The following is a 27,942-nucleotide window of genomic DNA, read 5'->3' as shown; positions in this document are numbered from 1 at the left end:
GAAATAATTTATTCCAGAACCACTGAGGGTTTTTTGAACAGAGGAATGGCATGGTTAGATCTATCCCTTATAATAGTGTTTTTGGCAACCATTCATCAATGGTAAATAGGAGAGAAAAAATACCAGCAGCCAAAGGTTGTTACAACTCTCCCAGTGAGAGATGATGAAGTTGTGAAGTGTGATAGGAATGGAGAAAAAAGGAATGGATATGAAATATTATGGAGGTAGGATTGACAAGGCTGGATGATTGATTGGCTATGGTAGTAAAGAGAGGTAGGAGTCAAAGGTGGGCTCCAGAGAGTCTCTGGTGCTCTCAAGAGTAATGGAAATATTTGGAGGATTTCCAGATTTATTGGGAGGTAGATAATGAGTTCCACATGACACACATTCTGTTTGAGATGTCAATAGGACATCCAGGTAAATTATCCACCAGACAGTTGGCAAGGTAGGTCAGCTTCAGGAGACATATTCTGTTTGGATAAGTAGATTGGAAAGTGGTTTATGTAGTAATAATGGGATCATAGGCTCTGCATAGTGATAATCAACACTTAAGGGCTGGTGAGAGCACCAAAGGAGAAAGTGTAGAGGGAAAAGAGGTACTAAGACAGAACCACGGGGGAATAATGATACCTATTAGGTAAAGAATGCCTTGACAAACCAAAAAAATATTTAAAAAATAGATGAAGAAACAGTAGCTAGAAAGGACAAGGATAAAGCATTCATTGACAATGAAGTCAAGAGACGAAAGAATCTTGAAGAGGAGAAGGCAGTCATAATATATGCTTGTTGCATGAAGTAGAATTAAATTGAGTCTGAAGGGGAAAGTGTCACATGATAAATCACCAGCAAAGTTAAGAATTAGGTAGGGAAAAAAAATTCCCCTAACATAGAATGTTCTATTCTCATAGTTTTCTAGGCCAGGTCCAACTTAATAACTGTAGAAAAGAAAACGGGGAGGGCAAATAAGCATTTATTAAGCACCTACTATGTGCCAGTCACTGCTAATCACCTCACAAATATTATCTCATTTGATCTTCAATCAGAAATAGAAAAAAAGAGGTATAGTGGCAAAAAAAATCTTATACTTCATGATGGAAGGAAGGCTGTTAACAATTTGGCACTGTCATTTGAATGCTAAGATTTAAATGAAGCTAACATTGAAATCAAAATACACTAAATATGCATATATTATTTAAATTCGTGTGTTGCATATGTATATTTATGTATATTACTTGATAACTTTTTTTTTTGGTTCAGACCTCAACTTATCTATAATTCATAGTCATAGAGAATTGTCAAGGCATTGAAAGACCAAATGACTTGTCCAGGATCACACAGCTAATATGTGCCAGAAACAGTACTTGAATCCAATTCTTTTTTTAAAATTAATTTATTTGTTTTCAGTTTTCTACAATCACTTCCATAAGTCTTAAATTTTCTCCCCCTCCCTCCCTCCTCTCTCCTTTCCCCTCCCTGAAATAGCATGCAATCTTATTTGGGTTCTACAAATACATTCTTATTAATCAGACTTTCACATTAGTCATGTTGCATAGAAGAATTAAAATAAGTGAGAGAAACCATGAGAAAAACCAGACCAAACCAAAACATAACACAAAAGGAAATAGTCTGCTTCATTCTGTGTTCCAATTCCATGATTCTTTCTCTGGATGTGCATAGCATTTTTCCTTAAGAGTCCTTTGGAAATGTTTTAGGTCCTTGCATTGCTGTGAAGGGCTAAGTCTATCAAGAATAATCCTTGCACACTGTGATTGTTTCTGCGTACAATGTTCTCCTGGTTCACTCATTTCACTTATCATCAGTTCATATAAGTCCTTCCAGACCTCTTTGAAGTCCTTCTGTTCATCATTTCTTATAGGAACCCAATTCTTCCTGACTCCTTGACTGATCCTCTAAACAGTGTTACAGGCTACCCCTCAGTGAATGCTTATATATTTCTGTTTCTGTACCTGGAATAATCATATGTGTGTATATATACACATATACACATACACGTGTATGTGTGTATGTATATAACATGCTAATGTAACTTACCAGTGCATATAGATTCAGATGGGTGCTCCTTGAGGAGAGGGGTGATATGATCGGAGCTCTGCTTTAGGAAAATCACTTTCAAATCTGAGTGGAGAATGAATTGGAATGGAGTAATACTTGAAAAGTGACCAATTAGAAGGCTATTTGAATATTCTAGGTCATAAGAGCTTGTGTTAGGGTAGTGTTTGTATGAGTGGAAAGAAGGGGACACACGTAAGACTTGTTGAGAACATAGAGATGACAACATTTGTAATGGATGGATATGTCGGGTGAATGTGAGTGAAGAATTAAGGATGACACCAAGTTTACAAGCCTGTATGACTGGGTAGGAGTGGGGAGGATGACTGTGCCCTTGAAAGTAATAAAGAAGTTGAGAAGGGTGAGTTGGAAGGAAAAACAATGAGTTCTGTTTTTAGATAGATTGAGTTTGAGACATGTATGAAGTCACTAGTTTGAGATGCCTAAAAGTCAGCTGGGGATATGGAATTATAGTGCAGGAGTGAGACTTGGGCTAGATATCTAGATCTGGAAATCATTTACTTAGAGATGATTACTGAACCCATGGAATTTGATTAGCTCACCAAATGAGATAGTAGAAGAGTACCTAGAACAGTGCCTTACGAGACACTCTGGTTTGTGTTTGTGACTTGGGTGAAGATTTAGCAGAGGAGAAAAGAAGATGGTGTCATGAAAACCTAGCAAGGAATAGTATGCAGGAAGAGAGGGGGATTAACACTGTTAGACACTGTTGAGTGGTCTTGAAGGAAGAGGATTGAGAAAAGTTGATTGGATTGGACAACTCAGTGGTCATTGGCAACTTTAGAGAAGGCATTCAGTTCAATGAGGAGGGCAAAAGGCAAACTACAGAAAGTTTAGTCAGTAGTGTAAGAAGTAGGGGCACTTTCTCTATGAATTTATCCAAGAAGATGGTGACAGATATCAGATGACAATTGGGCTGGGTAAGATCAATTAAGAACTTTTTTAAATGAGGAAGTTATGGTTGTTAATAGATGTTAGTGAAGAAGTCAGTTAGCTAAATAGAGATCAAATATATGAGAGAGGGAGAGATGGTGAGAGAGAGAGAGACAGAGAGAGAGAGAGAGAGAGAGAGAGAGAATAATGGGGACAATCAAAGCATACGTAGGGGTAATTTGCTTTGGCAAGCAGGATCACCTTTTAATCAGTCAATAAAAATTTATTAAGCATCTTCCATGTATCTGGCACTGTGATAAGTGCTGGGTATCCAAAAAATAAAAGACAAAATATAGTCCCTGCTCTCAGGATCGTGCCATCTAACACAAGAGATGACATGTAAACCATGTGCAATACTTACTCAGGTTCATCAGAGTCAGGAGTCAAAAGGGAGATAGTGGGAATGATGTTTGAATATGATGAGATGAGGAGGAGGAAAGAATAGTTTGTATCAAATTTTCCTCAGCTGAAAGGATAAAGGAGGGGTGTAATGGGACTACTTGAGCAGAAATGAGAAGGTTTAGAACAGTTGTCTTTAGGGGTGTAAAAAAACTGACTCACTGACATACATTTATTGCCCTCATTTTATATATGGAGAACCTGAGACTGAAAGGGGTTAAGATCTTCCCAAGATTACATATCTAGTAAGTGTATGAAGTAGGATTGAATTCAGGGCTTCTTGAGTTGAAGTCTAGCACATCATCAATATTACCTTGCTTGAGAGGCTTCAGAGTAACAGAAGACATTAACCTTGGATATACCTATGCAGAGAAGCAACAGTTAAACTGTTGATTATTTTTTTAAATGATCTTTATTTTAAAGGGACATATTAGAGGTAGGTGGAAAAGAGAGAGGGAGAGAGATACACACACACATGCATACAAACGGACAAAGGCTAGTTGGGTGGGAAAGAGAGGGAAAGGAAGGAAAGAAAGATTGATTCTGAAAGTTAATGAGAAGCAATAATGAAGAGCCCTTGAAATGAGCAGGACTATTGAAACCTTCCATGGGATGTCAGACAGCTTAAGGTCATGTGACCACAGCTAAAGTGAAGAATATTGTCAAGACTTTGGGCAAGAGAGGTGACAACAAGGATAGGACACAACATCGATGATAATTGAACAGAATCTTACTTTAGGTGTGGAAAGAAAATCAATGTACAAGTTGAACTCACTTAAAGGTAACATGCTGGTAATGAAGTAAAGAGATAAAATTGGAGAATTCACCAGAAAGCAAAATATTTCTTCAGAGGATGGTAGAGGATAGTAAAAAAATAAAATAAAATAAAATAAAAAATAAAGATGACTAAATGACAAGCTTAAAACAATATAAAGAAACTTCAAAAATAGGTACTGAATAATCTTTCTAAAAATATATCTTAAAATAACTATGTTACAGTTTCTAGTGAACCTTTGTTTGTGGCCTCTTAAGAGATCAACTATGGGGAAAAAAATAAAAAATAAAACAAAATGAAAAAAACAAGTCATAAAAGAGAATGAACCTCTTATCCCTTTGAAAAGCAAACACAAGGTCTCCCTGGACCTTCAAGGTGTTGATGCCCTCTTTCTCTTAAATTACTTTGTAGTTGAAGTTATTTTGTGAATGTCTTGTACTTCCTTTCCCTGGACATTTGATGCCCCTCCAGTAGGACGTAAGCCCCTTGAGGGAGGAATTGCTTCATTTTACTAACAGAGTTGTAGACCCAGGAAGTATTTGTTGGATTGACTAAGATGCAAGTTAGTTGAGATCACATGTTTTGTACATTCTGAGTAAAGTATGATGCACATTATGAACATTTGAGAAATATTCATTGAATTTAATTGAACTTTGGAGCCTTTTGAGCAACAAGAGCATTTAAAAATGATCTCACATCTTCACCAAATCTTCTCTCTAAAGAGCTCACGTTCTTTATAAATTGTGACTGGTTAAGAGGATATTTGCTTGTATAAGAGGTAACCAGCTTGGGATGTTTGGCCCCTAATATCATACCTTTCCCCACCGTTGTAATAATAGGTAGTGAAGTAAGAAATTAACTTTTTATGAAACTTAAGATCAGAAGCATTGAAGTCCAAAGAGGAATAGTCAAGAAATTTATCCATAACAAAAATATGCATCCAATATATAAGAAAATTAATTTAAAATTAAATCTTTTGGACTCATCAGAGTAGGCATGTTGAAAAGTAGGCATCCCTGGGTAAAGAAGATAAGTGATAATTTCTTAGCATTAAGATGGAGCATTTAAGTATAGGCAACCTCCTACCTAAATTTCATTATGAAAGTTTACAATTATTTTGTGCATTGCTAATTTGGAACTGGTGCAGTATTTTCCACTAGAAGCAATGTTATAAATGGTAGTTAGGTCAGCTCCTAAAAGACTATTTAACCAATAAAGTAGCTAAATTATTACCCTAATCACCTCTGATAGCGGTTTTTATACAAAAGTGCCTTCTGAGTTCAAACTCAGGTTTCCAGGAACGCAGAGCAGACATTACCCTCCCTCTCCCTTTCTTAGTCAGATATTCAGAGCTCTGGCTTCCCCAGGTCCAAGAGTATCAGTTCTTATGGGGGGGAGGGAGGAAAAGACAGGCATTGTATTGACTCCTGCAAACAATTCAGTTGGGGGGAGGGAAGGTTTATAGCATCAGTGGCTCCTTTGACAGGGAGTTTAGAGTTGGGGAAAGAGTCAATGACTTGTATGCAGTCTTGCTGAAGGCTCTAGCAGAAAGAGGAAGCTTGGGAATGTAGAACACAGGAGTTGAGTATAGACATTTTAGTGTCAGCAGGGACTATACTATTGACAGGGGTGTCCATGTAGGGATCAGACAAGGAGATGAGTACTAAAAATTCTGGTGGTGACTGCTTTTGAAGTATGAGTGATGGTGGCCAACTCCTGGAATAGTTTTGTCTTTCATCTGTGTGGGTACTTTCATGCCATCTTGTTCATTTCCTTCCATAATTCTGTATAGAAGTTCTACTCAATACATTGTAGACCTCCCTTTGATATTCCCAGTATTTTATGTATGCTAATATAGCATTGTCTGGCAAGACTTTAGGATCATTTGTTGGCGAATCACATGTTGCTGAACTTGGAACAATTAACTCTTATCGTCTAATTCTCAAGAGAAGTATGCTGTATCTTCTATGTTCCACTATTTTCCTACTCCCATGTACCTTCTTAGTTCTTTAGTACTAAAAAAATATATAAATGCCAATTTTACCCCAATTTTATATTGAATAAACTTATCTTAAACTTTAGTTAACCTAGGTAATAGAACATTAATCATAATCCATTTCAATAATAATAATAATAAATTCTTTGAAAAAAGACACTTAGAACACACTAGGTCCTTCAGATCAGTAATGTTATTAATCAGCTGAGCAATCCATATTAATCATCCCTGCCTAGCAGTAAAATTACTAATCAGCTTGATGATCTAAGCAATCTTCCAAAGAAACAAGTCTGCCTTGAATTTAGTAAGTGACAATAGAAAGGACAGAAGTAGCTATTCAAAGGAATTTTAGCTCCATCTTAGCAGAAATCCATCTTTTGCTGCTGACAGTATAGAACTTGGTGCTCTCTTAAAGGAGACAGATTCCTCTTTTAATTTTACCCTTCCCTTCCCTCTTTCAGAAATAGTTGTGAGAAATGGGAGTGGTTCCACTATGACATTTGCCAAACCATTGATCACTAAGGTTGATTTGGTTGATCTTACTTGTTAAAGTGTTCCTTTCCTTCCTTTCTACTTCATATTAGTACCTTCTGAAGTTGCACCCTTGATGAAAGATAGTGACCTTCTCTGAGAGATGATAGACGAGTGCCTGCACCCTTTTACAAGAACAAACTCTCAATGTTCTTAAAGGAAATTGTATATAAAGCTGTTGGTGATAGAGGAGAGACGTCTATACTGTGGAATGAATTCCACAACCCACATCCCATTACTGGAGAAAAGCAGAAAGACATTGAAAAGTAGTGGACATCAAGTAAGCTTAGAGTGACCCTATATGTAGGCAAAGCAGAAATTTGACTTGGTCACTTTGATCAATGTAGTGCAGGTAAAGCAGTTGGAAATTCATCCATTCTATATATAAAAATAATCATAGCTGTTTATTTTGATTTTGTTCCACTTTTAACTCATTGTTGGCAAAACAATTGTAGAGAAAACTATTTCTCTAAATGTAATTTTACCCAAACAACAAAATTTCAAATGTCTATAAATAGGTCTTCCAAATCAGTTGGGCAAGTGAATTGAGAGTGGCAGTAAGGGTGAGGCTAGAAAAAGACAACTCAAGCTTTGTATCCTTTTCCCCTCATGCAAGGCTTTCAGTACAGTGATTTTTTAAACAGCTGATTGTAATATACAGTGACCCCGTATAATGTGTTTTAGTTTTTGAATAAAACCAAATATATAAAATATATTGAACAGATCTGACTGTACTTCAAAACAAATCAGGTGCCCTGAGACATAATGTGTACATCTAATAATGCTTCCTTCTATCTCTGAAGATTATGGAAGGGAGTATGATATAGTGGAAAGCCTGTTCATCTTGATCAAGGAGATACATTGAAGTCTTGGACTTAGATGGCAAGATCATGGGAAAGTCACTTAACCTTGATTAGCCTCAGTTTTTCATTTTAGAAAAAGACAAACCTGAAATAGAAATACTATTCTATCTATTTCACTGGGCTATTATGAAAAATTTTTTTACAAATCTTAAAATCTTATGTAAATGTGAGTTATAGTAATATGATTCACCCCTTGTTTTGAAGATTTTTGTTTGGAATTATTTTCCCCCAGTAATTATTGTGAGTTTGAACTACTTCATCTATATTGTCTTACTTATTATAAATGGCAGCCACTTTCAAGATAGCTGTTCAGTCAAGCAATAATCTCTGTCCTTCAAATGTCACAAAGAAAACTAGATTGCAGAGGGATTAAATATATAACTTTGGCCTTATTAGCAACATATCCTGAAAAAATAAGAAAATGAGCCAGAGCCTCAAAGCTTAACTAAGATGGTTAACCAAGATGTTTATCCTTCCCCGCCATTAGAGTCATGAAGGACTCTGCTCCACCATAGTGAACCACCAGTATTAAGAATTCCAACAATTTGTCTATTCCATTATGGCTATTGTTACATAGTAGTAAACCACCAGTTCCAAAATTTACTAACAGTAATTAATTGTGATAGTAATTAAGCAATTATTAAATACTACCAGTATTAAAAATTACCAACAGTTGTCCAAAATAATTTAATCATTCACGTAAGTGAATGAAAAATACAGAAATGCAATAAGCATTTTCTTTACTTGACCGAGAAGGGATAAAGAATATATTCAAAGATAAGTCAAAGCATGCTCATACTCAAAAGTGTCTCATAGATTTTATTACTTGCACTGAATCCTTAACGAGTTCTCTTTGAGGCTCAAGTTTTGCATTCTGCTTGTAAAATATCTGTGTTTGTGGCTTAGCAGATGTGAAAGATTTAAAACCTCAGGAAAACATGGTAAAGAACCTGCTTAGAAAAGATCACGGGTGTGTAGATGTGGTTGATGACACAGACTATTGAGTCTTTACAGAGAATTGTTTGTCTTCTGTTTTAAAATGGCTTTAATTCCTCCAAATTGCTCCTTGAATAATAGGAAAAAGGCAATTTGAATTTCAGTGACAGATTGGACATAACAGGTTGCAACTATTAGGTCTAATTTTACCATACTGAGAAATAAAATTGCCTAAACATAAACATCGATCACTGATGCAGTAAATTAATTTGTACAGAAAAAGTAGTTTAACTGCAGTGCACATTAAACATAGAAAATTTTCAAAATTACTGCTCTCTGAATTAATTTGTACACTTGTTTACTTGTTAAAAGCACCACATAAATTCCTTTTCCTTTTTTTCCCTTGTTAAATCACTGTGGGTTCAGATGGAAAAAAGACAGAAGCATGAAAAATGGCGAAAGAATGGGGAGGTGGGGCTGCCACCCAAACTATCCCAACTTGAAATATTTTTCCCCTTTTTTCCTTTGGCTATGAGATGCTGCTTTGCTCCTCCTTTGTTTCTAGACTAATCTGTTAGTCACCTAGCATCTATCCAACATCAACGATGAGCTAGCCACTGTGCTAAGTTCTGAGGGTACAAAGGAAGACAAAAGACCAGACCCACTCTTGAGGTGTTTGTGGTCTAATGGGAGAGTAAACGTGCATAAAGCTGTGCGTAAACTACACATACACACCCACATTGTAGATATGTACCTATATCTATCTATCTATCTATCTATCTATCTATCTATCTATCTATCTAGGTATCTAGCTATATGTATAATACATATAATAAACTTTAGATAATCAACAGAGGGAAGGCACTAACATTAAGTGGGAATCTAGAAAGGCTTCTTATAGAAAATGAGGTTTTAACTGAGATTTGAAGGAAGCCAGGAAAGCTAGAAGGTAGAGATGAAGAGGGAGAGAGTTCCAGGCAGGAGGGACAGCCAATGAAAGTGCTTGAAGTCAGAGGATGAAATTTCTTGTGCAAGGAACAACAAAGAAGCTGTTTATAGCATCATAGATTCATTTAAGCAGTTCATAACTACTGCTAAAGCCACAGTTCCATATGCACTTTTAAAAATAAAAAGATGGCGATTCCATAGACTTTTGTTATATTTTAAGCTGCTCACATTTATATGTTGCACTAAGGTTACAAAAGAATCCTGTATGATGAGTAGTACAAATGTTATTATCAAAGTTTTGCAGATGAGGGCACTAGGTGGCACAGTAGACAGAGTGCTGGACCTGAAGTAAGGAAGATTCATGTTCCTGCGTTCAAATCTGGCCTCAGACACTTCCTAGCTGTGTGATCCTGGGCAAGTCACTTAACTCTGTTTCCCTCAGTTTCTTCATCTGTAAAATAAGATGGAGAAGGAAATGTCAAGAAAACCCCAAATGGGTTCACAAAGAATCAGACATGCCTGAATAACAACAAAACTGAAGCTAGGAGAAGTTCCATGGTTTGCCTATGATCATACTGCTAGTAACTGTCTGAAGCTGGATTTTGATCCCATCTTATTTTTGCTGTCAGTGGTATACAGTAAGTAGAATCGTTTGAGTTATTTCAGTGGTGTATTAATTAATTGATTCATGAATTTAATTATATATTTTGATGTAGACTTATATTTTTGTCAATGCAAAGAACACCTAGTTTAGAAGCTCATTTACCCTCCCCTAGTCAATTCATATTGTCATCTATAACCAATCAACTAACAGATTTACCTAAGGTCCTGATAGGTAAGATGATTGTAGTTGCATAATAGGTAGGTAGATAGATAGATAGATAGAGACACACATGTAAAAGTATGAGACAGGATCATAGGTCATAGGTCAGGGGCTGGAAGAGATTTTAGAAATCATGCAGTTCATACTTTTTATTTTATAGATAAGGAAACTGAGGCCCCATATGGCTATCTAACTTCCCAAGGTCATCAGGTAGTAAGAATTGAACCCATGTTTTACTGACTCTGTGCCCATCTCTCTATCATCTATGGCATACTGCTTATTTAATGATTATTCTCAACAGTAATGGCAAGTCACATATTCAGGGTTACCACAGTAGTGTCCTCTACCTACAATACATTGCAAGTATTAAGGATTTCTGTTTTACACAAAAGATTATAAAGATTATTTTTGAAGTCCAGAGAGTAGTTTCTTTGCCGTCAAAATAATAAGTAGCTTATACTTATTTAGTGCTTGTAGGTTCACAAAGTTCTTGTATATATTAACTTATCTGATATTTAATGTACTCCTTTGAGATAAAAACCATTTCTATTCTAATTTGACAGCAGTGGAAACTGAGACTCATTGTCAAGAAATGTTCCTCACCACTCCGCATACAGAGAGGGGGAAGTGAGAGAGAGGGAGAGAAACAGAGAGAGACAGACAGAGAGAGAAAGAGAAAGACAGGGGGGAAGAAAGACACACAGAGAGGGGGAGAGAGAGAGAGACAGAGAGAGACAGAGAGAGAGACAGAGAGACAGAGACAGACAGAGAGACAGACAGAGAGACAGACAGAGAGACAGACAGAGAGACAAAGAGAGAGACAGGGGGGAAGAAAGACACAGAGAGAGAGAGAGAGAGAGAGAGACAGAGACAGAGAGACAGAGACAGAGAGACAGACAGACAGACAGACAGACAGAGAGAACTAATGAGTATCTGAGGTGAGATTTGGACCTTTTACTTCTTGATTCCAAATCATGTTATCTATGTACTTCAGCACTTTTTTTCTCATACGTCATGTGCTCTTGGTCACATATTTAGTATTCAAGTATACTCAAAGCCTTTTTTTTTAAACACTAGCTGGGTGATGTGGAGGATACTACTGTTCTGAGCTTAGAGAAGAGACCTAAATTCAAATGTTGCCTTAGATCCTTAACGTCTGTGAAATGCTAAGAAGCGCATTTAACCTTTCAGCCTCAGTTTCTTCATCTGTAAAATGAGGGAGCTGGACTCAATGTGCTCTGAAGTCTCTTCCAGCTCTAAATCTATGATCCCTGAAAGTATTATACGTTCATTTGCAACAATGGCATGCACTGTACTGGGGAGCAAGCAACCTGCTCTTTGTATATTACATAATTTTTAGAAAGTGACCCAAGTGGTCATCCTTCTGTAATTATATTATTAGTTATTTATAATATAGCATGGATAGCATTCTTAGATCATTCAAGCTACAGTGGAACTGGAGCTGCCAATGTGGTTCAATTTGATGCTATCTCCTGCCTACAGTTTTCAAGGACAGTGGTTCAATTCAAATACAATTCTGATAAGTGGCAGGTTTTCGTGTCTTTAATGCCTTGACAAGGGCATCACTCTCAGGAGAGGGAGGTGAAACCATTTGGAAGAGGATTCCTTTCCTGTTCCTTTGTGCTGACACACCAAGATAATGGACAATTAAGAGAACCTTCACTGCAGGTGAAAGTATGGGGTTATCACTAATATAAAGGAGCCCATGGGGTGTTGGAATGTGAAGGGTAAGAAGAATGGGAATTTTTTTAAAAGCATATAAGACACAGATAAGATACCTTAATAACTGCTTGCATATTACTTCTTTTTACATGTGATGATGGTGAATGATCAGAGCTTTCAGTGTTGCCCAGCAATAACTTTTTTCTTTTGTTTTTTTTTTCTAATTTAAGGATATGGTTCATTGCATTTGTTGCAAAATATTATAGAACGCTTGCCACTGTGGCTGGTTTATGGCTGCCATTCCATTGATAAACCCCCATAGCCACAATGGACTCTCAAGTAAATTTTAGAGGGGTTAGTTTATGTAGCCTGAAAGGGATCTGATTAAGATTCGAGGGGTAGTAACAATAATTCTGATAGTATTTGACATCTATGGAACAACTTACATTTAATCTTAATTTTAGTTCTTACTTAATATAGTGTTGTTATGATGATTCCATTTTTATAGATGAGTAAACTGATGCAAAATGAAAACAAATATTTTTTCCAAGGTCCAAGAAGTAATAAATGTCAGGACTGAAATTCAAATTCAGGTTCAGAGCCCCCAATCTTGCCAAGCAAAGGACCCTAAATGTACTGACCCTTCATTGCATTTTCTAATCCTCTTGTGGATTTGAATACTATTGCATATTACTGGAGATATATTAGAGATGTGTTCTGAATTGTAGGCTTAATGATACTTTCCAGGGCTACCTTCAATTATCTCACATATTCCAAGGAAGAATGTCTTTACTCTCCTTTTGGTAACTGCTCCTCCTGGGTATCGTTTTTGGTTTTCCTTGAGTTACACTCATGGCTTCTGTACAAGTAAGAGCTTCATAAATGCTTGTTGACTGGTCATCTTGGATGTGAGGTAGGAAAGGGGGAAGGGTTGTGCCATGGCAAAGTCATATTGGCATAAATCATACTTAGGAATACGCGGTGAATCACCTGGGAATCTCTGTGATAATCACCTTCTCATCCTTGTCCTGTGAACCCAGGATAATGCCCTGGTGAGGTGATTACTTCAATGTGGGGGGCAGGGCTCATGGGAGGTTACTGCTTCTCAAATCATACAGTGTTTCTTAAAGGTGAGGCAATACAGTGGTACTAAACTGAATGTAGACCACCTTAACTGATTTCTTCAAACTTAAACTTTCATTTGTCTTTTAACAGCCTGAAACTGTCAGTAAATCATACTGCTTCTGATAAGTATGGGTTCTCCTCGGCCTGAAGAGATGTGTCTGATAAGATAAGATGACTTTTGTGAGTAAATGAGAGAGAGACAGAGACAGAGACAGAGACAGAGACAGAGAGAGACAGAGAGAGAGACAGAGACAGAGAGAGACAGAAAGAGAGAGAGAGACAGAGAGAGAGAGACAGAGAGAGAGAGAGAGAGAGAGAGAGAGAGAGAGAGAGAGAGAGAGAGAAAAGGAAATGGGACAGGGAGAGGGGGTGGGAACAGTCGGAGAGACAGAAAAAGTGTGTTAACTGCTTTGACTGCAAAGTACCCCCTGGTAGCCAGAGATAAGACACCTTCAGCTGCTCAGAAGGCCTTAGACAGGATGTAAATGAAGCCAATAAAAAATCATTTGAGATCCAGCCATTTTTCTACTCTTCTCTTATTTCCAGCTCTGACAGTAAAAGGCTTAATTTATTGTATTGCATACCACACTTACAGACTCAGCTGAGGAAGTTGCAGAGGGCTGTTTTAGATAGGAGACTCTACAAAGAATGAGATATCTAAATTTCTGGAGAAGGCTGAACTTCAGACGTTTAATCAGTAGTTCGAACAAAGCCTTCCTGAGTGGAAAGAGTATGTAAGAAAAGGAAAACCCTATTGATTGTTAGATTATCCTCTCTCCTTCTACACTTATTCATTTGTTTTTATTTAGTTAGTAACACCCAGCCTTTCTCACTGGATCACAGGGGTGTTCAGGTGATTGCCCAAGATTAATAGTTTATTCAAAGCAAAATTAAACATATAGACAGAAAATAAAATAATCCTCAAACAAAAGTTTAAGGGTACAGACACAGTACAATTCACCATTTACTCAGTTGAAATTAGTAACATCGTTTCATCCTTCTCTGCTTTCTCATTACTAATCTCATAATTATTAAAAGTCTGGTGCATTTCATGCTTTATATAGCAGAAAAGATACTGGTCTTCCCTAGAACCTCATAATCCCAAACTAAACAAATTTCTACACAAAGAAGAACAAACACAACCTCTAATAAAACAAAAACACAACAGATAGGCGCACACACCACATTAAATTGAAAAAAGAGAGGAATATAACAGAGTTATGTTAAGTATCAGTCATTTGGATGCTAACAGTTACAAAAGGGGTGGGAACTGTAAATTTTCTTCAGTTTAGTCAGGTTGCCTTCAAGGAGGAGAAGGGATTCTAGGGACTTTTCAAAGGAAGGAGAGTAAATCCTTAATGACATATATTCCCTTTATATGGTGAATGTGAGAAAATCTGGAGTGAGGAATGGAAAAATTAGAAAAAAAAAATCAGAGCAAAGAGTTCATTGTGGTCTTAGCAGAGGAAGTAAGTGGAGATGTCAGAGTAAGTAAGAGACTCCAGGTAAAGTTGGAGTCACTTGGTTGAAAATAGAGAGTAAGGGCATTTAATCTTAATACATTATGACCTCAGTAAATCCACTTCAGTAAAATGTGTTTCATTGCTACTCAAATCCTTACAAATTATATTGGGTGCTGGGTAGCATAACACACAAGCTATGTGATTGTTACAATTAGTTAAAAAGTTCTTGAGTGGCCTCAATTATTTCTGTACTCAATAAGGGTAACTCTTTCTGCCCTTGGTACCTTCTCCTCTTATGTGAGTCTTGTCCAGATTCTTCCAAAGATCCTCTATAAGAGTCACCTACACTCCCCTGCAGTTCTTTTTTATATTTACTGGGTACCAGGGAAGACTTCAGGCTGTCTGTCTTTCTGTGACCATTTTCTTTTGCTACATGAATGGCCTACTTCCTTTTCTGATCATGTATTTCCTGAAAGATGTCCCATAGGTTTACATCGACTATATTCTTCAGCCTCTTGCAGAAGGTTATAACATTGTCTTCTGGGTCATCCACATCTTTGATTTGTCAAAGATCAGAGTGTTCCAAGATTTGCAGATAGACAACACTACCCAGAGAAAATTTGTGTTTAAAAGATTTTTTTCATGCCGGGGAGGAACTTGGAATTATCATAAACACTGCAATCTCCTAAATTACAAAAGAGCCTGCTCTCTTATCTTCTATTCAAGTTCTAGACCCAGCTCATTGTCCATTTGTAGTGTCTACCCTAAATATATATATATTGATGAGCTAAATCAGTGGATTGACCTTCCAACTGCATTTCATAGTCTAGATAAGAGATGTTTTTTATTCATTTGGTCTTTCGTCTATGGCTTATCAGGCTGACCTGTTGTGAATAATCATTGATCTCCTTGAAGAAGCTCTATCATGTCCTGGGACCAGAAATATTTGGTACAATATCTTCTTAAACAATAGCATATAGATGACTGTGCCATCTGCTGAGAATCTCTCTCCCCTTCCTTGACAATGGAGAATACCTTTGGCAAACATACATGTTCCTGCCTTTTACCTTAATATCAGAAATCAGCAGATTTTGAATGATGTTATCTCTGTGTCTATATCTATCAGGAATCTTGCATAATCTGAACATATGCATGAGATACTACTTGGAAGAAAGACTTTAAAGTTATATTTTTTTTTGGTTTTCTTTTAATTTTAAAAAATCCGACATTAAATGAACAAAAACCATTTCCATACAGAGCAGAACACAAATTGAAGATTCAGTATGAAACTGAATTTCATTTCATTCTGCTTGCTTTTTAAAAAGAGATTCAATAAATTCTACATGTTACTTTCCAATTTGTCTTGTTTCCCTCTGCTTCTCTCATAACTTCCCTCTCTTCTGTGCATTTTCCAAAATGCTTCAATAACTTCCTCTTTTTTTGTCATTACTATTTCTAATTCCCATTCCTTGCTCCCAAAGGAATAAAGGATGGAAAGCAGGAAGGAAGGACTAATCAGATCTACTCATTGGTCATATCCAAATATGTGTGTCCTTTCCTGTACCTTCTGTCTATCCCTTCTCTGCCAGGAGGTCAGTGTTAAGCTTCAAAAATTTCCTCTGGGGACATGGTTGATCATTAAATTGACCAAATTTATTTGGTCATTCCAAGTTATTTTCCTTTACAATGTCGTGAACCTTGTTAAACTATTCTCCTGGTTCTGCTCAGTTCACTTCACATCGTTTCATATTGCCCAAGATTCTCTGAAATCATCTCTTTTGTCATTTCTTACACCGCAATAACATTCCCTTACTTTCGCATGCCCCACTTTGTTTAGCCATTCCCCACTTGTCAAAGAGATAGTTTAAGGTGTCTTTAAGGTTTCTCCTTTCCTTTTTTCCTTCCTCTTTTCTTTCTCTTTCTTTTATATAGTGCTTTAATTTTTGCAAAGCACTTTATAAATATACCTTATTTTAGTCTTTCAATGATCCTGGGAGGTAGATACTATTATTTTTGTTATTTTACAATTGAGGAATCTGAGGCAGACAGAGGTAAAGTGACTTGCCTAGGGTCATACAACTAATAAATGTCTGAGACTACATTTGAAGTGAAATCTTCCTGACTCCAGGTCCGATGCTCGGTATTACCCAGCCACTTTTATTCACTTACCTCTGTGCCTATTTTATCTCCCCAGAAAAAAGAAAATGTAAGTACATTGAGAGCAAAAATTTGAATTTTTCTTCTTCTGTTCTTAACATTTATTGCTACATATAGTAATGAATGCTTGTGTGGTGATAATGCTGGTCTCACTTGCCCCAAATGAGACCTGCCACATCTTCTCCTTTGTACAGGTATTCTTACCTTGAGGTCTGTGAACTTTAAAAAAAAATTGATAATGTTTATTACTGTATTTGGTTTCCTTTGTAATCGTATGCATTTTATTTTATGAATTTTAGAGCATCAATCTGAGAAGTGTCTCTTGGTTTCATCCACTTTCCAAAGGAGTTCATGACAGTGACACAAGAGTTAAGAACTGGTGATGCAGGAATACCCAAGGGATTTGGGGGTTTGTCCATTTTGGGGTGCCCCCATTCTAGCTTGTTCTCACTATTATTAGCTACCAGAAATTAATGCCCTCTTTCCATTTAACCAATGAACTTTAATTAGTTTTCATGAAGGAATATTTATTGCAAACCTATAACAAGAACAGAATATAAACATGTGGGACCACACTCTCCCCAATACAATCTCAGTCCCTGGTGAGGGTAGATTCAAACTTAACATCTTTTCATAGTATAACTCCATGGCATATCTCTTCTTAGCATCTGACCTACCATTTCACTTCCAAATGAGGCAAGACCCGTAGATGGGTGAGCCCCATCTCTGCTACTGCTATGATAGGTCAAGAAAGTTGCTCAAGACTTTGTTCCTTACTGTATGACCCCCCCCAAAATTCTGGCTGAGACTTCAACTTCTGGTGATTCATTCTCCTGAATTTCCAGAGCTTACAAGATCATAAGTATCTTCCCTTACTTTAACCTAAAACATGAAAAAATAGTCACAAAGAGGCTCAGAACAGAGGACCAACACCCATTGGTCCTATACTTAAGAGTCGGGTTCTAGTCCATGCTCTGTTTCTAATTAGCTTTATAACCTTGGGAAAACTAAACAACCTCTCCGATCCTCAATTTCTTCATCTTTAAAATGAGGTTTTAAACAAGAAGATCTCCAATTGTTCCTCTCAATTCTCAAATTTCTGTTTCACAGGATATTGTAAGAAAATGATATTAATAACCTGAATTCCCTTTCCTCTCCATGGCAATTTTAGTCATACCCATTTATATTATATTCATTTAGATATTAAAGTCAGACTTGCATGGGGCTTCAGTAACTCAGATTGCAATATGCCAAATGGAATCAATGCTGGTTTTTGCCTGTTTAATGGGCCTTCAGAGAAAAACACTGAAATCTCAAGTGAAAAGAAGTTATGCTAAAGATCCATTAATCAACGCTTTTTTATGATCAGTATGAACTAATCAGTATCAAAGTGTCTGTGACTTTATGTGGGTAAGGAATAAAAACTAATGCCTAGACCTTGGTTCTGTTGTGGACTTCATGCAATCCTGTCTTGGGAGCAGATGCTAGTACCAATATAAATAACTCTATTTGACCTTTACATGTCTTTATACTTTCAAGTGGAGAAAGGGGGCTTCATGTTTCCTAGCATAGCACCAGCGCATGGTTGACTCTTAAATGTCTGTTGTAAATGAGTGAATGACCTGCTAAATTCTTGTTCACAATTGTCAGTGGTTGCCTAAGCAATAGCGGTTGACTCTTAATAGGGAATGACGTCAGTCAGTCTCTACTTGTTATTCCAGTTGTCCCTTATAAAAAAAATGGATGTGAGCACACTCATTTTACTTGAATATTAATGAATCCCATTCCAATTCTACTGTATTTTCAGACCATGGGCCGCAGGTGTAAGTATGAGTAGTATAATAGATAGGAGCCAGGTAGAGATTCTCTAGCCTCCTCCTGATGATTTGGGGAATCAAGCTTTGCTATTTTTTGTTTGGAGGGAAAAGGGGAAAACAGAAGGGGAAAGGAAAGGGAAAGGAAGGAGCATTTATATAGCACCATCTGTGTGCTAGGCACAGTGCTTTACAAACATTATCTCATTTGATCCTCACACAACCCTGGGAGGTGGATACTATCCTCTTCATTATACAGTCGAGAAAACTGAGCCAAAAGAAAGTTAAGTGACTTGCTCAGGGTCTCATAGCTAATAAATGCTTGAGAATGGATTTGAACTTGAGTTTTCTCTGTGCTCTGTTCACTGTTACTACCCAGTTTTTTTCACTTTTATCACACACACAAGGTTCTCATTATTTAAAAAATGTTTTTGATGAAGGAAAAATTGGTCCTTCATGGAGATATTAGGGTTCTCATTCTAACTTTGTCCTTGTTTTTCTGTGTTAAATTCTGTAAAATACAACCTCTCTAAGATACATTTTTCTTTCCTTCACTAAAAAGAAGGATTATAAAGTCTACCCTAAAGAGATGTGGAGAGATTTAATTAAGAAAAAGCTACATGGCAATTTATTCCTACAAAGCTGCAAGCTAGTATTATTATTACATTTTTGTTACAATAAATGTCCTACAATCTTTGAGAAATCATTTTACATTTTGCCATCAATCTAAATAATTCATAGTCATTCTTGAGATGAATGAACTCCATGACTATCCGTAGTCCCATCTCTTAGTAGTTGTACCAAGCGTATCACCAGAGCTAATAACAAGTAGGCGCATAGACAGATGAAAGTTTTAGGTCTATTTTTAGTTTATGTGAGAATACTGATAAATATTGAATTGACAAAAAGAAAAGTAGCAGGAAAAGGAAGGGATGAAGACTTTGGGAAATTCATAAAATACATATTATTTCCCTTACTAAGAGCTGAACGTGACATTCTTTAATTTTGTAAATGTTAATTTTATAAAACGAAAATGACACTTCACTTGCCTCATTGAGAGACTGTTTTACTTGTTGACATAGTCGTAACTTTTAATCTAATGAGCTTACATACGCTTTTTGTTTGACCCCTTTATCTCTAAAAAAACTAACAGTGCTCACAACCATCACGCTCTGAGAAGTTTTGGAAAAGAAAGTAACAACTCTGAAAAATGTTTTGTTGTTGTGTGTGGTTGCTTTTGCTGCGGTCCTAAGAGTAGTAGGAAATGAAGAATGGCTAGTTTCCCTAGTTGTCTTTGGTAGCCTTTTCTACATTAGCAAACTATATTTATCACTTTGCTTCAGAATGAATCCACAGGGGCTACTAATTGGTCATTAATTAATTTTTAGCCCTTTCAACACCTCTGCATCCTCTAGGGGCATTGACTGTAATGGAGTATGTAGCGTGGCCTTTTCTAAGCTGCTGAAAATTTGTGTCAGCTTTACTGTTGCCTTGGATACACAGAGGTCAAATTCTGTTGCAGCCAATACCATTTCATTATAATCTCCATATAACCAAGTTTCCCAGGTCTGAAGTGATGGCTCACTTTTTGGAACAAAATTCAATACAACAAAAATTCCAATACAAAGAAAGATTTTTGTTTGTTTCTACAAGTGCATTTTGCTGAAATATGTCCTGAATGATTCACCTATTTGGTTTCTTTTGATAGCCCTTCCTATAACAAATCTTTGTAGAGGTGCGTGCGCGCGTGTGTGTGTGTGTGTGTGTGTGTGTGTGTGTGTGCTGGGGAAGGAGGATGGTAGTATTGCTTTTTTGTTTTGTTTTGTTTTGGGCGACACCTGAAGGCAGATTCAAATACTGAAAATGTAGACTATTCTTAAAAACAATTGTGCATGAGATGTGTCAGTCTACCATCATACTTGAACATTCTGTATTCTGTGCTGTCACAAAAAGATATCAGTGGCAGAAAGGAAATAATACTGCATGAAATTTTAACGCATGATTTTCAGAAATTGTGGTTGTTTCTAAGCATGAGTTGAAGCACACTAGAAGCTTAACTCAAAAAGTTTCCAGACCAAGTAAAAGGTTCAGGGACTTTCTATAAAGAGGAAATAAGTAAATAGAAATTTTGTGATCCCTGGTAGAATTAGAAAATGACAGTATTTGTGATTGCTTAAGAACCAATTCAGCAGTGATATATTAGATTATGCAAGTGCTGTTCAGAAGCCGGTGTGTTCAATGGTATCTGTACAAACTGCTACGGAAATCATTCATTCAACAAACATTCATTAAATGAGCAGAACCCCAAGCTAAACACCAAGGGAGTCACCAAGGGAGATACAGAGTTTAGCTAAGACTCTTGATTCCTGCCCTCATGGATTTTATAGTTTAGTGGGGGGAGAGGGAACGCTATGCAAACACAAGTGAAGGTAATTCCCAATGTTACATGATGAATGCATTTCAGAGAGGTATAAAACCAAGTATTTTATAGCTCTGAAGGGGAAGGTAATTATCCTATTTTTAAAAATCAAGAATCAGAATAGGATTTGTCAAGTTTTTTACTGTTCTGGAAAAAATATGGCATTTGAGGGATCACGTACAATTGTTTTATTTCTTTGTATTTTTTATGTAACAATTACAGTTTGAACTTTACGTTTTATGTTCTGTTAGTAGATATATTCTCTGATTCTGATTTAGTAGGAAGAAAAATGCATGCACACTGCTATGCGGCTGCCTAAATACAAAACACTTTATATTCATTTTCTTCCTTAAACCTCATCACAACCCTGTGAGTTTCGTGCATATACTATTATTCCCATTTCATAGATAAGGCATAGAGACATAAAGAAGTGAAGTGGTTTGTCTGTGATCACAGAGTGTGACTGGAACCCACGTCCTGTTACTCCTATAGCTCGTTTCATTATATCGTATGGGTACCCCTACCGAAAGAACTTGAGATGTTAAAATGTCCCAAAAACAGAAATGTCAGTAGGAAAACAAACATAAATATTTAAATTAAATTATTCATAACTTCTATAGTCACCAAATAAAGAAATTCTGCAAATAAGTTGTATGATGCAGGATTTTCAGTATTAAACATTCACATTGTGTAGCAGTCTGACTCAGAAAACTGAGTCTCAACTAGGTTAAGCACTTTGTCCCTGGGCACACAGCTGCTGGGGAGGTTGGGGGGGGAGAGGATGTGCCAGAGCTGGGATTTGAATCCAGGTTTCCTGGCTCCAACTTCTATACTCTTTCCAGGATAACATATTGAAAACTCAGAGACTGGTGCTTATCGATCAACTAGCCAATCAATCAGCAAGCATTTATGAGATGCCTACTATATGCCAGGCAGCTTACTTAGCTGTGTATGAGGGTGGTGTTGGTGGTTTAAAAGAAAAAAAAATAAAGGAAAGAAATAGTGCCAACCCCAAACAATTGTAAACTACTTTTCCTTCTCTCTGGCTTTCAGAAGCACATCGTGATTTCCTTAAATGAATTGGATGATGACTGCTCTCTAACTGGTATCACATCAGCTTTTTCCTCTGATTTGAGAGGTGGAGTTAAATGTGAACTGCTTAAGAATGCACTGTTTTCTATTTAATTTGGCTGGGGAAGATGGAATTCATTGAGCGCCGTCTGTTCAAATGAACTTTAAGCAACAGCAGCAAAACATTTATACTCCTTTCTACATACATAATAGCACTGTGTCTGGTGAAAGAGACATAATAGAGCTAAAAGCAGGGGTTACCTTAAGGGAGGAGTAGAGGAGTGTTCACTATTTAGATAAGTTCATCTTAAGCATTAATAGTATTCTACAATAAGAAGCCCGCCCCCCGCCCTTCCGCCGTTTAACACTGTCAAGTGCTAAAAGAAATTTCCAACTGTAATCGTGGTGATCTGTCTTTTTTCCAAAGATGCATTAATACACACATGCACGCACGCACACACACACACACACACACACACACACACACACACTCACAACCTCTTCCCAGCCAAGCCCCAGATGCTATCCTTAATATGAAACACTCTTACAATTCTCCTCTCCATTGAATATAACCTAATTGCTGATGTGTTTAATAGGTCTTTCTACAGCAGTTTAGAAGTATGGACACATCTGTCTACAGATTTACATCTGTAAATTCTAATTAATGTTTATAATTTATTATATATGTATAATATATCAAAATATTTTATGCAAATAAGCATTTTATACATTGCAAATAAATATATTTATAATATATTTTATATTTTAGAAATTACAAATAAAATGTTCACATTTCTTATTTAGATGCCTATTGCACAGTATTTGTTTTCAAGTAGTTTAAATAAGTTACAAGACGAAAGAGTGATTTAATGATGGACTATTGATAGGAATTAATATGAAAAAGAAAATGATGGTTTTATTATTAGAGTTACAATTGAGGATAAATGAAAAAAATTGTGTAATAATGTATGAGTTTTTGTTCAGAGACACTTTCAACTTTAAGTACTTCCAGTGTCAAAATAGGATATCTAACTTTCTTGGATGACATTCAAAATGCTCTGATCTAATTCAGATCTTAGTAGCACTTGAATATTCTTGTAAATCTTCCCCGTGACGTATCTATTAAGAAGATATCTCATCATGTTATTCTTTTTGTACACTACTTAACTTCCTTGTTTAGTATTTGTTCACACCTATATATCCCCATAAGAGTTCTTATCTCATCTTTAAGGTGGTTCTGTAGCCAATTAGTCAAAGAAGTACTGCAAACTCTATTGAATGTGGAATAAAGAAGTTAAAATAGGCCTTATGAAAAAATAGTGCTACTCTCAGCCAAGGTGAATGGAGGAAATACCAATATTTTAATGTCTGGAAATCTATTTTGGACTTATGACTTTTGATTGACACTCACCTAGTGACTTAAATTTTGCTTTGCTATTTGATGTATACTACACTACACGCGTGTTTACAGCATTTCTGCTGGGCCATTTATGCCAATACTGTACTGTTTTATAGAAAACTAATTTCTAGTGGAATTCCACAGGGAAAAGAAACTTTAAAAAAATACCATATCTATGCTTTATACATGCAAACTTTTCCACAGTCACATACAGCACATATTAAGGACACTCTTGTTTATATATAGTTTTTTGTCTAGGGATCTGAGAAGCATTAATTAATCTTCATAAGGCCTCAGAGGGTAAAGAACAAGAATTATTATATTCATATCGCAGGTAGACAAACCTGGGGAGGGATGGATTAAATGACTTGGCCTGGTCATTCTCTAAGCCAAGTGAACCTTCAGTACTCCCATGACTTGAAGATCCATTCTCAAGAAAAGAACAGAGTTTGCCACTATTTCTCTGATTTCCTTGAAAAGTCACTATTGATGTAAATCCTGGCCCTGTTAAGGAAGCCTTGCTGTGGAGCACTTGCACACACATGAAACTGAGTCCCTAAAGGACAGTTAAGAAACTACTCTGCCGTTACGGTGAACCTGTTCAGGTAGTAGCGGAATCTCAGCAAAACTGGCTTTCATATAGGCTTAGCTATGTGAAGGTTTGGACATCCTTATGGATGGTTCCTCCAGGTATCCAGAAACTACTTTGTAGGAGCCCTCAAAAGACTTCTAGAATAATAACTAACATCACATTTACAAACCGGTACTATTTGGTTGTTATAAAAGATGTTTAGAGTACCAATGTCATTTCAGTGCTGCAGGTAAAAATAGACAGATGAAGGTCCCTGCCTTTAGGAAGCTTATGGTGAATAAACTAAAGAAAACCTTTGTTGATGGTCCATATCTTTTGAGTGACCTTTTCCCTCCTCTTCTTTGTTCTTAATTTCATTTTTGACTGTTCTTGCTTCCTATTTATACCCGAATGCGTAGATGTCCCTTTTTTTCTTACTTCTGCCCCTTCAAAGAAGGCACTGTGGAAGTGACTAGGTCTTACAGCCTTTTGATGACTGAGGGCCCTTTTCTTGGACAGTCTGTTAAATCGGTCAACAGCACCAGTGATAAAATCACTTTCAGATCTGTAATTCTTCATTCACTACTACTGAGGTTGGCACATGAGAAACTGGCAACGCACCACAGAGATGCTTTGTGCTCCTGTGATTTTTTTTCTCCTCTTTTTTTCTTATGGAATAACTCCTTCTGGTATTACTTCACTTTTCTGTTAGTGAGCACTTTCCCCTATAAATATGTCTGCACAGGTGTTGCCCTGCTCCTAACTGAGTTTCCAGCTGTCCTCCTCCAACATAGACCAGGCAAAATCTGTTGTTTAGTCCTATCAGGCAGACTAGAGAACTATCAAGCCTGAGATGGAGGTCTTCCTTGCAGGATATGGCAGGTTTGTTGCCAGGAGATGGTCAGGAAAGCCTGGCTGGCTAACAAAGACAGTCCTTCAGCTGCTGGGTGTAGTTCCAGATTTGCATCCCCTTTGGCAGCGGCACAGAGACTGCTGCAGTGTGGCCAGCCAGCAAAATTAGGAAAGAAGGACCTCTTTTATTTACTCAGGCTGCTGAATCATGGGCATTCCTGTCTGCTTGGAGAAAAGTCAGGCAGCTCTACTTTCCACTCAGAGTCTCAGGAGTGTTTGATACTTTCATCTCTGAGTGTTCACACACTTGTTTTAATGTGCTTTATGGAAATGGTGAAACTCAGCAAGTACAGTTGCTGTAGAAAAACATCTGCACTAACTATTCACACACATTTACATCTTTAAATAGACTTTTAGGTCTTGCAGCCTGGTTTCCAGCAAAGTTTTTCAGCTGTGAGAGCTACAGCTCTCCTAGAGTCAACTAGTGTGAAGTTATTAGTTCCAAAAATTAAAATTTAACATGGACATGCTAAGTGCTTCTCACTGAAATGCAGAATGTTTGCCCTAACAAAAAAGGCATTCCCAGTAAGTAGCACTTAACGAGTGTGAAAGGGGAAAAAGTAATGTTGTTTGAGAAAATAGAATGGTAAGAAATCTTCCAGTGTTTCTTCTTTTCTTAAAAGGAAGGAGCTTGTGATCACTGGAATTTACATCGGTAATGTGGATGTGGTCAGCCCTGGGAGAACCTAGAAGTTTATGGGAACATTGACAGGATCTCTTTCAATAGCTCAGTTTTTCCTTGGAGACTTTTGGCAAAAGAGGCCTTAGGAGAGTCTGATATCCCTCCCAGCATTTACAGGTTACTTAACCCAATGGGATTTTTGTAAGTGAGTCCCTTGTGTTTCACTTGGAGAATAGACCCATTGATTGTGCTGGTAAAATGAGATATTTGACTTAATAAATAAAAAACAAACACCAGAACTCAGCCTTCCAAGGATTATTTAGTTATATAGGATGAACCTTCCTTGCTTTGTCCCACCCTTTTCTCCAATGCCATTTCCTGCTTTACAGAATTATGTTGGTACATCAAATTATTTTGAAATTAATTCATGAACAATTCCACACAGAATTTCAAAGGACGTTTTAGTTGCAAAGATATATCAGCTCTTGCAACTTAACCAACATCCCCTAGTAGTTGTCCAGGCAGAGGATCTAAGGATTTAGAACAAGAAGGAACCCCCAAGATCATTGGGAGAACTGGCAATAAAAATGGATCTGGGGTCAGAAGATTCTGAATTCAAATCCCAACCAACTCTGTCTTCTCTGTGACATTAGATAAGCAAGGTAAACTCTCTGTGCCTCAGTTTTCTTATCTCTTAACTATAAAAAGGAGAGGGTTATGCAGGATAAGCTCGAAGTCCCCTTCTACTCCCCAATCTGATTTAACGCTTTATTTTTATAAATGAGAAAACATAGGGTCAAATATTACAGAAATGATTTCCTATCATCACACAGGTAGTGAAAAACAGAGAAAGGCTACAAACTCAGGTCTTCTGAACCCAAATTTAATTCATTTTCTACTGTGGTACACTAGATAAAAGCCAAGTGAAAATGTAAAATTTAAGAGAGTAGTGACATGGGATAAAAAGGCCCCTGTATCCTTTGTAGTCAGTATCTTGGACTGGCTAACCATCAGGCTTACTTGACATGTGGTTGAGATTTATAAGCAAAAGAAAATAGTTATGTAATAGGTAAAGGCAGGTCTAGGCCACAAATGAGAAAATGATTTAAGCATTGCGCTGGTGATTGTGCACTATTTATAACCGCCCATCGCTATACATTCCCTTACACGTTTATGTAATAATATATCATGCCTGCACTGGATGTGCAGTTGTATAATAAATTCACTTATTAAATTTGTAGGCCCAGTAGCAGTGGCATATCCTTCCAGCTCAGTTGCATGACAAATTCTGATTCACTGTTTTCTCTGAATGTACAAAGGAGATGTGTTTGAAAAATATTTTTTAAGGGAAATGACAGGATTTAACTCTAACAGACAAACTCGAAAGTTGGTAGATTTATACCCAATGTGTTCTGCAAATTCAGTAGCTAGCAATGTCAACTTAGGAAAAGGAAAAAAAAAAAACCTTGGATTCATTTTAGTTGATATCAGCTTTCAGTGACATGTTTTCTTTATGGGAATTAGATCAACTGCTAGAATCATCATCACTCTTTTTCTCTCTCTTATTTTTACTGTATCCTGAATGCTAAGTGGTCATGTATGCCCTGAGCTTACAAGCATGAATTATCTGCATGTGTAGCATGTTTTCTATCCTAGTGGTAGTGATTAAGCCTAATCCTGTGTTAGTTACATGTTGGGTTACAGAGTCATAAGAGAGAGGATGCAAAATCATGCGGTTTTCAACTTGTATTGAAAAAGCATTGTTGCAATGGGCAGGAATCCAAGTATGGAGTTTGGTTGTTTTCTCAGAGTTCGATGGTTGCCATCTGGCATTGATAGTGAGATAGTGTTGTCATCAGTTTCTAGATGCAGGAAAGGAATAGATCCTCATCTGTTTCCTGTGGATAAGCTAGAGGTTGATAATCTAGTAAAAATCTTGTTACCTTAAAGAAAGCAGACTTGGAATTTGTTTATATAACAGCAGCCAGCTCTGACTTTCATGTAAATATTGGAGCTTGTTAAGTGAGTTGGAGTTATTCAAGACTTTCTATTTTTTAAATTAGCTTTAATTAATTAATTTTCCACATTCTGTATTTTGTTCTGTCTACTTTTGTAAAGAAACAATTTTGATGAAGGATGAAGAACTTTTTTCTTTTTTAAAAAAATTGATTCAGAGGAGGAAAAGAGGTTTTATAACTAATTTTGAAATGACCCTGGTGTCCTCTGACTTGGTAATAAGAAGGCAAGAGAAATAACAGTAAGTACTTGCTAACTCTATAGATATGAAAGTGAAGTAATTTTATGGATAACTTGCTTAGCTGAGTAGCTGGCTTACTTTTTTGTTTGTCTCCGCTTTGTTGCCCATAAATCTTTCAGCGTTTACCATAATCATTTATCACTTTTCCTGTTTC

The 27,942-nt window shown here is 36.8% G+C and overlaps 1 protein-coding gene across 10 annotated transcripts in view; it reads left to right on the top strand.

Moving 5' to 3' along the window:
• Window positions 1-27,942, top strand: part of ZNF521 (zinc finger protein 521) — a 345,563-nt gene that overhangs the window by 114,850 nt on the left and 202,771 nt on the right. The gene's annotated exons all lie outside the window — the stretch shown is intronic.

This window comes from Notamacropus eugenii, chromosome 4 (assembly GCF_028372415.1).
Source record: "Notamacropus eugenii isolate mMacEug1 chromosome 4, mMacEug1.pri_v2, whole genome shotgun sequence".
In the NCBI taxonomy this organism is placed as follows: Eukaryota; Metazoa; Chordata; class Mammalia; order Diprotodontia; family Macropodidae; genus Notamacropus; species Notamacropus eugenii.
Note: the sequence above shows the minus strand (reverse complement) of the source record. Positions and strands in the feature narration are given on the sequence as shown.